Raw genomic sequence first — 13,775 nt, forward strand, 5'->3', positions numbered from 1 at the left:
TCAAGAAGCACTGCCTGTAGGTGATTATAAATGTGCAGTAGAAAGTTTGTCCTCATTTACAATTTTCCTTCTAAAATGGCTTTACTTCAGTGGTGGTATCTCTCACTGTCAGAAACGAGCAGACATTTTACCTGCTTCAAGGGGAAGGAAAGATACTATGCGTGACCCAAATAAAATGTTGCAGGCTCAAAGAGCCAGGAAGCAGCTGTCACGTTGCCTGCAGATATGTCTCCTTGATGAAATGCTGGATCTTGGTCTGTGTGAGGATCAAAAAAATGTGCAGGAAAGCAAATTTGCATGATGGAATTGAGATAGAGTCTGACTTTTTAGAAGCGTGCGCATTGGTTTAAAAAAACTCTAATCCACAGAATATTAAAGTAAAGATCACCTGAAGCGACTGTCCAAACCTAGCATTTCATCCTCAGTCAGCCAGCATCTTTTTGAGGCAGCTTCAGTCCTGCTGGGTTTCTTACTCAGAGGTGAATATTAATGGATCATTTTTTAGAGCAGCATAAAAAGAAATTGGGAAAGTACCTTGAAGGGATGGTTCTGGAAGCTCATGAAGAGGAGCATGCTGTTTGCCTACCTCAGATATATAGTAGAGTGAACCATTGTACATTGGCAGCTAAAATTTAGCCTGGCATACTTAGAGGTGACCAAAAATGGTCGCATCTTTCGGCTGTGGGAAGAACTGTCTATCACCTATATATGTGAATAGGGTGTGCACACTTGTGCAGTAGGGAGAAGGTGTGTGTATAACAATACTAGAGCTTGCTGTAACTATCACCCCTGTAGACAGCCTCAGTGGAACAGCTGAAGCCTGATGGGGATGCTGAGCCTGTGACAGTCCTTCATCCCTAGCAGAGGTTCCTCTGTGCTGGCTTTCAAACCCACGGGAGCAACTCTATGCAGGACCGTTTACTGATTCAGCATGTGTTGCCTACCTGCTACGTGAGTAAATTACTTTTGTTTCCGGGGCTGCTAGCTGGCACATTTCTAAGTTCAGCTCATGTCCCCCACAATAAAGGAGCAGGGGTTTTGATAGTTTCCGAATCTGACCATTCCTCTCAGAGAACGATGTTCTCATTTGTGGTGTCACCTGTTTTTCTGACCTCTAGTGGCAACTGAGATGCTTTACTGCGGACGTAAGTCATCGTTATTCGTTGTGGTGAAGGTGATGGTGAAATGCTGAATCCTTGCATACTCCTTCCAAAAAGAAACCAGAAATATACATTAGGAAATTAAATTTCTTGGAGAGTAAGGTCTGCTATGGACTCTGAGTGCGAAGCAGCCTGTAATATGCATGAGCCACCAGAAATATTTATTTCATGTCCTATCTGTTAACATTGGAGCAATACAACCTTGTCATAGAATTGTAGAAAATAGCTATGGAAGAACCTCAGATACATTATCTAATGATAGCTGATGCTTTGTAATAAAAATACTTGTTTTTCTAATCAGATTCCTACTCTCATCTTGCCATCACCTTCCCCATTGTGTCTTGGTTTCTGTATCTTCATATCTTGACTATATCTAGAACAACAGAGTCCCAGTTTGGTACAGCATGGTACAGCAATACAAATCACCAACAGCAATAACCCACTAGCAGACTAGGAAAAACACAGTTTTGTTTATGCTGACCAACTATCCATCTATGATTGTAAAGAGTTGGCAGGAAAAAAAACTATTGAATTTTAAGCTGACAGAGCGTGCAACAGGAGACCTTCTGTTGCAAAGCAGAATGCCTGAATAATGATGTCTCTCCAGTTCCCATCAGCTCTCACACCCCACTCAGAGCTCCATGAAGCCGTGTGAAATTGTGTAACATTGGGTTAGCAGCACATAATGTGCTTTTTTGGGGGTTGTCAAAGAACATACAAGTAAACACTTCAGAGCAGGATTCTACTGTTAGTTTTGTGGGAAGTGAAAATTTTGCAGGGAGGTGAACAGCAAATAAGGAATGAAACAGCTTGGGCCAGAGTTGTTCAGTAGAGTCACGTTTGCTTCAAAGCAGCATTGTTTTGATCTCGGAGCTGCTTTTTCACCAATTTCTGTTAGCAGTGGTGAGGTCTAAAGGTTAGCCAGTTCACACCCAGGTATGAAGTAGTATAGTCTATTTCAAGCAGAAATTGATGTCAACTGAATTTCTAAAGTTTACTGCTCCCAGCCAAAGCACCAGTTGCCTATTTAAAAGCTTTAGTTTAAATCTGAAATGTGGTATGTCACTTAGTAGGCTGTATAAAAATCTCTTATCAACTCAGAACTGAAGAAGTCAAAAATGTCCATCCAGACAATGGTGCTAGCAAGATATGCTTCAATTGTTTTGGTGTGTGAGGTCATTCTTCCAAACTGACATCAATGGATTATAAGTGATTGGATTTTGATTCTTCCTTTATTTTCTCATGATCATGCTACTCACCAATAGCTAAGTAAAGTACAAAATACAGGCTTTGCACACCCACTTTAGAAACTCTCCTTAGCTGGAAGAATGAGCAAAAAAGAATTGAGAACTGAGCAGGAAAGCCAGCTTTGTGACCTTCGCTTAAAATCTAAATGTGATACAGTCCAGCTAACTGACATTCCAAGGCATAGCTTGCTGTTATTGTGTGGGGGTTTTGCTCTTTAATTAGGGCAAGTGTTGAAAGACTTCGCAGTAGAAATAATGTTTGGTCTTCATGGTATTTAACAGGGAATGAAATGATTGTGAACATTTGACAAACAATTCTAATCTATTTTTGCCCACTACTTTTTCTCAAATCGAGAAACTGTCGCTGTCTTAAGAGTAGATTAGGTTTGCAATCTGCAGTGGGTTAAAGTATTACTCTTTATCCTTTGAAGATCTGGCTTCAAATGTGAATTTGGGTCACAGGAGGAAATGACCAGAATAAATCCCTTAAGGTCATTTTGGTCAGTTGGGCAAATGCATAGAGATGCCCTTATTAACAATATGAACTGAGTACTTGAGGATGGGAAAACACTCCTCTGAAGTCCAGAAGATTCCATTTAAATATGGCATTTGATGGTTTTAAAAATACAAGGCTAAACAGAGAGATGAGACAGAGGTATTGTAAATATCATTAGAAAGGAAACTGAGGCATAATTAGATTGACTAGTATTTTCATAGGTGACCATTATTTTTGAGTTAGTTACTTTGTTGAGTACTTACCTTAATTTTAACATGGTGATGTTAAAACTTATATTCTGCCAGAGAAGTGTGGAATATTGGCTATAAATTAGCACTAGTTATGGGTTTAGAGCTGCAGTGTCCTAACTGATAACCTGAAACGTCTGCCTTGCAATGCTGATTCACTATGCAGACCCTTGCTTTGTTCAGAATAATTCAGTTGCCTTGTGATTGTATTAATTAAAAAAAAAACCAAAAAAACCAAACCAAAACCAACCAACCAACCAAAAAAAAAACCCCAAAACCCTAGTTTGCATCTTCAACAGACAGAACAAGGAAACGTTCTGTAAGTGGATTCACTGCTTTCTTCCTATGGCAAGTCCTAAAAGTCATTGTATTTGCTGATCTCAGATAAGAATTTGGTAAAAAGTGACAGGGCAGTGATATATAAATATATTCCAGAAATACTTTATCATAGAGTAACCTGAGGTTGGAAAGTCTCAAAATCCAATTGTAAATTATGTTTCCAAGATTGGTATAATGTTGTGAGTGCAAAGTTAGATATATTGTCCACAGCTTCAAAAAAATCTTCTTCAAAACAAAAATCGGAAGAAAAAGCTGCTTTAGAGATTATTCAATCTGGAATGGCTTTTTTAAACAACCAAATTAAAACAAACCCTGCAATGTAGGATTTTAAATGAAAGTAGAAAGTGTTCTAACCATAAACTCATGAACATTATACTATAGGGCAGGAAAATTATTGCAGATTTAACATAGTCTAATTCATATTATTCCTTGAGGGAACAGAATTCATTAGGCTGAGAAGTGTGTATTGTTTTCAGAGGAAAGTATTTCATGCAGACTGATTTCTTCAATATTGGCGTATGGGATGCAGATAATCCACCACTCAGTAGCGAGGGTTTTGTGAGTCTGTGCGAGTGCATCAAAGGAAGTAATTGCTTTCTGTTTAACCTGAAGTATGTTTTAACAAAAATAATTGTAGTTGTATGTTGTCCTCAATTCTGATTTCGCTACTAAATTATTTGGGATCCAGTCCTTATCTGGTAAAGATTGGTAGGGCTCCATTACCTTTACTACTGCGATATGCTGATTTACCTAATGAAGATACTGCCTGGGCAATGGAAACTCTGCAGTCGTGTATGTGTGTGTGTTTATTCTCCATGTTTTCATCCAGAAAGAAAGAAAATAACTCTATGTGGGCCTTGTAGTTGTGATCTGTATGTACGTTAGTAACCTGAGTTTGTGGTTTCTGCATTGGAGGGTGAATGCTAATTTTATTTAGGATTATAGGTGGCATTTTTTGGAGATTGCAGACATTCTGTGCAAAGAGAGGCCATATAGCTTTTCCAGATTCTTTCTAGATTCAGTGGTATTGCTCTTTGCTCAGTGAAAGGAGGATCTGACCCTACTCACCAAAACTTGACTGCACCCTTGTGTAGCTCAGGCAGCAACACAGAAGTTGTCATTCTAAGCACATTCCCTCGATCTGATAATCAGTGTACATCTATGTCCTAGTTTGATGATGGATTTATAATGAATGTCTTTAACCTCAGCCTAGCCCAGCCATCTGCTCTGTGAAGCAAGCTGGCACTTCAAAGCCATTTTTTGCTTCAAGGTGTCTCCTTGTAGTCTTACAGAACAAATAGTGAGTCATTTCCTCCCACCAGAATAAAGCAAAATGGTAACCTAGCTCAGTGTGAATGCCCAGTAGGAAAGACAGGTTGCAGAGAACACCACAGTCAAATACAATAATAACCTTTGCACTGAGGAAAATAAAGGCTTGTCAGAGCAAGTAGTATAGACATACTTATGTCCTCAGTAGGGGCTGTAAAGGGGGCTGGAGTAGTGATTACGTTAGCCAGTCTTGTGAGGGGTCATTTGTAGAATCTCCTTGGTGGTACAGTTCAGTAGAGACAGGCAGACATTTTTCAGTGAGCCTTCTTAAAATGCAGAGGGCAGAGAAACCAGATGGATGTTTCCTATTTTGTTGAATCCCTCTTACTGCAGACCTCAGAGCTATGTATTACTGAACATAGGCACCAAACTTCAGTATTATTGCTTCTCAGCTGAATCGCAGAGAGATGACACACTAACCTCTTGAGGGATGTGTTAGCTATGGAAATGTTTAATTTCTATGGTGTATGAAGGGATGGATTTCCTTGATGATCTGATTGGGATTGATGACCTGATTAAAACAAAAATAAGAGAGAGTTGCTTTGTCTGGACTAAACTGTTGGAAAAGTATCTTGGCCGTGCTGGTTTAATTTATTACTTCTCCAAATGTTATATCAAATGATAGGAATTTTAGACTGATTGCTTGGTTTTGTTTTGGTTTTAGATGATCTTTGATTTGATAGATATATGTGGAAAAGATTTTAAGATATGGGGTCATTACTGCTACCTCATTGTATGCAGTACACATGTAAGGTAGCATGCATTGGCATAGTGTTGCATATAATACTTTACATACCCCTTTCACTATATTACATGCACAGAAACTGAGGCTTAACATAGTTTCTCTTAAAACCCATGGTCACGCAGGGAATCGATTCCAAAACTGGGTTTCAACAGAAAATAATAGATTTCAAATTTACCTAATATTTTACCACTTCGAATCTTTGAGAATCTGATCTAAATCACACGGCTACTGAAAACTCCCCACTGACCCTCTACTGTATAGGCTTTTATCAAGCCAAATGCCTTTGGATTCTTCCAAGGACATATGGTCTACGTATTTATTTAAGGAAAGCTTGCCATTCAGTTAGCTGCCCGTTTGCCCATCCTGAAGTCCATCTGTTCTTTTCTTAGATGCAGATTTCACTGGCAGCAAGATATGCTATTCCTGCAAGCCTCCACCCCTTTTGCAGCAAGGTGAAGACCCTGGCCCACATCTACAAGGAACAGGGGAAACCCAGTGCTTATTCTACCTCTCCAAGCCTTCCTTTGCAGTTCCTGATGAACTTCTCTCCTTGCTTGTTTCATATCTATATCACCATAGATTCCTGAGACTTTTTTCTTAAATTTTTATGGCAGCTGTCCATTTTTCTATTTAACAGGATGGCTCAGAAAGGGAAAGTGTCAGTGAGGGCACTCACTTCATTAATGGGAATAATTTTTTGCGTTATAAAACTGCTCTCCACCTGCCTACTGTGAGCAAAAATGAACCTTTGTCAAGCCTCCAGGATTTTGGTCTGTCTTCTAGACAGATGCAGCACTAGAAAATTAGGGATGTCCAATCTTAAATGGAAAAGTGTAAGAAGCTTTGTCTCATAAAGTGACATGTAAGACTTGTCTTTTTTTCCATGTTCTAGATGATATCCCCTGCTGCCACCTTCAGATGAAGTGATTTAAAATGAATGGGATATTAAAGCTTTAAGATAGGGTTTTAAAATAAATGAAATGCTATCAGGACTGTAATAGTAACAGACGTTGTGTCCACCAGCTGGATGGTAAACTTAATCACTCAATCAAATCCCACTTTCCACAGTGCTGTGCTTGTTTTCTCTGCCTTCCGCCTTTTCACCAAAACCACAGCATAAACTCAACAGAAGGATGCTTTCCTGTGGTCCATAGCTGGCTCTGTCGGAGCCATGGAGGGAGAAGTCTCTTTCTCTGAATTGTCAGCACAGCATGCACTGTGCAGCTGAGTTTGCCTTACCTGAACATGCTTTCTAAAGTCCCAAAATCAGGAAGGAACAAGAGCTCAGACTTAAACTTATGTACATGCTTTTATTTCGCTACATGCAAGATAGGGGTAGGAATGTGCTGTTCGGTGCATCGCTATATACTTTACAGCTGCAAAGCAGGGCATTTTGGAATCTGTTTTTGTAGATGTTGGAAAAGTAGCTCTGAAGGCAGAAGTCTTACCTTCTGAGCCTGCTGCTTGTAGTGCTGTTTTTGAGAAAAAAGGAACTTCCGTAATCAGTATGGAATTGAATATTAACGATGTCAAATCTATTTCATGAATACTGTCACTTTGAAGAAAAAGAACTTGTCACTGCTGACTTTTAAGCTAGCACTATCATTCAAAGTGGTTCCAGGTACCAGGCAGCTCACCTGTCAAAACTCACTGGTGAAACAAATTATTTCCAACTGAGTCATCTCAGAAAACAACTTGTGCTTTCAAAATGTCAGATTTCTCTTCGACTTTGACCTAAGCTTTATATAAAGTTTAGCAAAAGAGTTCAGTATGATTTCCTTTGAGAAGAAACTGAATTTTTTGGTTGACAAAAATTAAATTTTTAGTTGTATCTCATTTGGTTAAAAGAGCCATTAGAAGAAAATTATTTTTAATGAAACTGAAAACACCATTTCTCTGATTTGTGCATCAGCTACCAAATCAAGAAATTGATTATTTATTCAGGTCTGGGTTCTCACTCCCAACAGTGCAGTTAACTTAGTGAGCAGCCATGGACAAGGCAGTTAACCTTTCTATTGTGCATTTAACCATCTGTAAAATGGATATGATACTACTTACCTGCCTGATGCAGCTGTACAGAGGCTTAATTTTTAATCAAGCTCTGTTAAAACACTTTGAGCTCACTGTATAAAAGATGCACATAGAGGCAAAATAGTTTTATTATAATATTATTGCTTTTATAAGATTTACATTTCCAAGAGTAATACATGGTGAACGATATCAATGTTCTAGAAATAACATCATAAAGGAAAGAAAGTACCAAGAAGCATAAGAGATGTACTGGGATGGAGTACAGACTTTCTGACAGTCTAGGGTTCCTTCGTCCCTATTAATTATACATGTGGAGCAACTTGTTAATGCATTTCTAAAGACATGTTGACACAAGCTCAGACCTCTATCCTGGCAGGCAGTCTTTTGAATTAGTTTAACCGCGGGATCAGAAGGAACTGGACAACACAATTGAAGGCATTTCTGTAACAACCAAAGTAGACTACTATGAACAAAATGGATTTCCTGGGTCCATGAGAGAGAAGGAGGAAGTAATGGTACACCTTCGTGGGGAGTTCGTTATGAATAACTTCTGTAGAAGGCCCTGGCATTACATTTCAGGCTGATTGTCCATGGAATATGACCAGGTATCATTCACGATGTTATTTCTCTACTAGCTATGCCCTCCAACAGTTTCAAAAATAATTATAAAAATACTTAATTTTACTAACAAAGGACGTGAGTAATTCAAGCGTCATATTTACAGTAAAATATAATTTACCTATATTTAACAGCCAACAGAAATAGAAACCAACAATTTATTATATTTGAACAGATTGCCTAATATATGCTACAGTAGTCGAATCTTACCTAATATTTTTAAGCAAATTTGACACACTGTGTGCTTTTCAGGCACAAAACCCACACAAAATTACTGTAATTACTGTTCATTTCCACAGCAGTGGAGGTGCAGTGTTTGAAGCACAGTTCCGCTATGCGAAGTGACTGCATACATAGTTTTGTGAGGTTTCCTTCTTTGTGCCATCTCAGAACCTCAAACCATACGCGCATTCTTTACAAAAGAATGGAGAACAGTACAGTTTGAAACTTCCATGGACCAAATTCTGGCAATTTCTTGAGTCCGTAGATAAATAAGGTCATAAAGAACATATACACCTCAATGTGATATGAAGCTATTACAGCAGATGCAATCATTAGCTCACAAAATTTCTTATTGTCTTTTTTTCAGAGTCACTTACAAAATTAGACTTTCCAGATAAAAAACTGGAGTGGTCTAAATTAAACAAAAAGCGTTAGTGGAAGAGACATACACACTGAGTGTCAAAACTATGACATTAGAAATACATTAGTTTGATTATTTTACATTGCTGATTCATTCACAGGGAAGTTCCCCCAAAGCATCTAAATATCACTGTGGGTGGCTCAGACAATTTATAAAATGAATTCTTAAAACATCCAAATGACTTAAGAAAACACTTTCTAAAGTAACTACTGATTCTGAGTGTGCAACTTTAGAAATCCCAAGGAACTTGACCTTAAAGTGCTGAGCACCTGCTGTCGGGAAAATGCTAAAAATTGGAGGTATCCAAATAACTTCGGTATTAGTAGCATTACCTTTTTACCTGAAGACTGGATCTCGTGTATAAAATGAGTTCCTGTGGAGAAAAAAGTTTAAAAATGTAACCTGAGACATTATAGTCATTATCAATATTATGGCTTTGGATTTTGTTGGTTTAGTGAGTTCTTTTTCCTCTTCCTTTTCCTTCCCATGCTGTTCAGAAATATCCTGAACAGCTATGAAGGTTAAAGCTTTATCCACCAAGATATATCCTCTTCAGGCACAATGCATCTAATCCATAGCCCAAACAATCCTGCAGTATTAAGCCTGTAGTTTATGTTTGTTGCTAGAATTTATGGAATTGACCAGACTAATATTTTTTTCTCTATTTACTCAATAAAAATAGGCTTCTGGATAATCTTTAAGAGCAATCACATCAGTCAATGACACTTGTCACTGCAAAATCCACTCAAATGTCTATCACTCAAGTTGGTTTGGTCAATCTAAGCTACATGATGGTTCTTTTTTCCCTGATTCATTGACACAACTGTGGAAATGACTAAAGAGTTTACTGTGTGTGTGACTTTATAGAGAAAGAGTTTTGAGAAAAGCACTGTTTCAGCTGTGTGTGTGCAGGTGAGAACCCCTGTTATCTGTTGCTTCTTTAAATAAAGCTCTGTTTGCGAATTCCAAATTTCTAAGGCTTTTTACAGGAAACGCTTAGGAAACTACTCACAAAAACATTTGCAAAAAACTAGAAAAGGAAAAGGATGGAAGTACATTCTTAAAACCTGAACAACTAGTCAAGATCTGCTAACAGCCTGTGGGCATGGGGAATGATGTCCTTCTAGTGGCGTTGGAAATTAGTAGATGCCACACTCCACAGAATGAGAGACAACAGGAACAGATTTATCAGAGATTTCAGGCGGACTGGAAAAAAATGCAACTTTATTATCCAGTCAATATTACTGATGTTTAAACAGGTGCCCACACCATATACATAGCTCTGCAGCTTCCTCCTTCAGATGAAGGATATACTTGACTTTAAAGAGTTAATGTTCTCTTACTCTTCCTTTTTTTTTTCTCTTTCTCTCTCTACTACTGGCTCAGAGCACTGGCTTTCATTTGAAGGGCACAGCATACTGAGTGATGTTCACATGATACCAATGACAGCAGCATGATAAGCCTATTTCTGACAGTGTGGCAAATTACTATTTTGAAATCCCAGTACATTTGATTGCAGAGTGACTTTCAGAAGGGATCACACATAGCAAGGTTATGAAAGGCTCAGTGTTTACTGCAGTAATGCTGACTTACTGGAAAAGAATATCAAAAGCTCTGTAACTAAAAAAGCTTGGGAGATTCCCAATTCATAAAAAATTTGGCTGAGTATATCCAGCCAAACATTGTGTTTCTCTAAAATGAAAGGAGAAAAAATTATCAGCAAGAATTCTTAGGCTTTTTTTTTCCCTTTGGTGACTCAGTGAAATGTGTTTGCTAGAGATTCACTCAAAAGGGATCATCAACTTGAGGCTGTCCTTCCCTTCTGACATTGTTCACTTTAGGAGGTTACGGATGTTCTGTCTCTCCAGAACCGCCTCCCCATTCCAGTCAAAAGTCAGGATCGCCTATGTCTGTACAGTGCCCAAGTTAAAAGGAGAACAATATTCAAATAAAAAATTATGACAAAAGCAGAAGTGGGAGGAAAAATACGCAATTTATGGGCTAAGAAAACATGGAAGTTGCCAGTAAAAGAAGCATATCTGCAAAATACAAAATAGCAGTAACCCACCTGCTGAATTATTGTCAGCATCCAAGGGTGTATATATAACATGGAGATAAATAACATGTATTATAATATGGAGATAAATTGTCCCTGCCCCAAACACCTTCCATTTAAACTTATTTGTGGAGTAACACAATCAGCAAAATAAAAAAGAGCAGGCATTAAATGGCTCAGGTTTACAGCAGGATTTTTATCACACCAGTGGGCAGCAAGGTATTTTCATGGTGAAATAAGTTTTTATTCAATTATCTAATAAATAAACATGATTATTACCTTGTTTTTTCTAGACTTTATGGATAAAGTTTTTAGTTATGATAACCCAGGTAAATCTCTGATTGGTTTTCTTTCTTTTATTAATTATAATACCAGGAGTTGTGATTACTGTATTCGTAAGCAATGTTCTGACTGCTTATCTTAACTAGAGCTTGTGTATTCTCTTTCACATAGAAGTAAGAGTACTGGGAAGCCTTAGCATTCCTGTTAAATTTCCGTTCAAGCACATTCTGCCCCCCTAAATACAGAAATATTGATCTCTGCTGCCTTTTAGCAGTGTTTTGGAGCACTTCTTTATGCTGTGTTTTACCAAGGTGATACAGTAAAGAGCTCAGCATGCATACGAATCTGATTAGGATGATGAATTGGAAAAAAAAAAAACAACCAATACCCAAAAAACCCACAAAAGCAAAACATCCTCCCCCCCAAAAAACATTTTTTTATGTGTCCCTGATTCGGACTTGTTATAGCTCTGAGATTTTGAGGGAAATAAGTTTTGTTTTAAGCAAGTTTGTAATAAATATGTGCTCTAGATTTAGGAATTTTAACAATTTCTCTGCACGTCATTCAGTGAAGCAGCTACTTCATTAGCCTGTCTGCCTCTGCTCAGGCAAACATATTTGCCCTGGTGGGTAAAATTAGATGTGTGGCAAATTCAGATCGATCTCTCTTTCTTTTACTCCCTCCCTCCACCCTAATTGAGGGACTACTTAAATGTTGGCTGAAATGCACTGCTGTAAGTATGGATGCAAAATATAAAAGCCCCTGAAGTTTAGATACAACCCCCTAGGTTTGTATGAGTTTTTTAACAGCAAAGGAGTAAAAATTGTCCCCAAAAGCCCCCAAACACCTGTAATTTCCACTTCTTAGCACATTTTTAAGCTAGGGTAAAACATGTCAATCAATAGATTTTTCTTTCTTTTCTAATTAGCACCATTTTCTTGGCCAAGTAGAGCATTCACATGATGTTTATTTTGGGCTACACACACAATACAGTCTTGTTTGTCTGCTGGCTGGAATGTGACTCTTCTAGTCTGCTTTGATTACTTTTCCCAGCTGAATTAGGGAATTATCCCTTAGTTTAGTAAGTGGAGACTTGCAGGTTTTTTTGCATTCTGCCTCTATTGCGATATGAATATATTTAGCTGATGATGGAATATGGCTTCCATATGTAGGTGGTCACAACCTGTCATACGTTTAAGCTGACCGACCAAATGTCTGAGGTTAGATGTGTAGCATCAACAGCTGTCTTTTTTAAAGGTTATTTTTTAAAGGCACATGTTCTTGGAATTTGTTTCCTGGGTGGCGTGTTGTACCATGGAGAGGCCAAGTGTTTAAATAACCTCTTCAAACATGTATTTTGCACTTTGCTGTAAGGCCTGAAGGCAATTGTCTCTGAAATCAAACTCATGATGGCAAAAGCTTTGGCGCAAGTGAATGGATAGGTATTGCCTTTCCCTATCTGTGAAAGGGGAAGAAATGACAAATGGGGGATCTTTTTGCGTATCTAACAGATTTGGATAAATGAGACTTTTACCTCTGACTTCAGTGGGGCCAGAATGTCACCTAAAAGTTTTTGGAGAAGAGAAATGCTGGTGCTGAAGGTGGTAATGCTGTATTGCTGTATACAAGCTGGGAGGATGCGAGCTATAACTATTTGCAGTGATCAAAGACAAGCCACTGTGACTGCAGTGTTAACTAGCTTGGGTGCAAAGAAATTGTCTAATCACAGCTGCACAGTATGTGGCACAAGCTGCAAACCCCATCAAAATGGTTGAGCTCCATGTGCTATAGCTAGACTGCCACAAGTACACAGGTTTGCTACTTAAAAGGTGCTGTGTTCCTAATACTGAACTCACATCAGTGACTTGTTTGTAGAGCCACCCGTGTCTACATCAATGCCAGCACATGCTTTCTTGGATAATTAAACACAGACGAATTGCAGTCCATATCTTTTGCTAAAATGTCTTGTGATCATTTATGGAAAGTCCCAACATTTTGGGAGGAGAAGAGGGCGCAGGGGGTATCCAGCTTTCACAATGGGACTCTTCCTCTGAAACCGAAGGAAAAACATTTGGTGGTGCTATGCAGCTATCTGCCACCATAATCTAATAATGACAGTTCTTGGTTTCAAGGTTGAGACTGGCTAGTGTGTGATTTAATCTATAAAGAAAAAAGGGGGGAAGGGGAAGAATATCCCCAAAACTTTGAAGTGCAAGTGGACAAGTGGATACAAGAAAAGGGGGATTTCTTGTGAATCATCACAGTCTAGAAATAGATTTGTAATCCCAAGAGTTGTAATTCTAAGAACTAAGTATTAACAGCCTGACCATAAGTCTTTTACAGACAGTTGGAAATCTTTCCACTGTTTTCAATTTACTTTGGACCATGTTGTATGGAATGCATCTCATGCTGTAGAATTCCTAATTTCCCCCTGGAAATATAGTCTGGGTGCCTGCTGTGTTATATATATTATGATGCCATTTCCAGCAGAGTTTAAGGACCTGCGATGATAAATGCCAGTTTCACAGCAAATGTTTGCTTAGGTATTTCAACTTAGTCCTACAGTGGCTGATATTACAGT

This window comes from Calonectris borealis, chromosome 23, assembly GCF_964195595.1.
Source record: "Calonectris borealis chromosome 23, bCalBor7.hap1.2, whole genome shotgun sequence".
Classification (NCBI taxonomy): domain Eukaryota; kingdom Metazoa; phylum Chordata; class Aves; order Procellariiformes; family Procellariidae; genus Calonectris; species Calonectris borealis.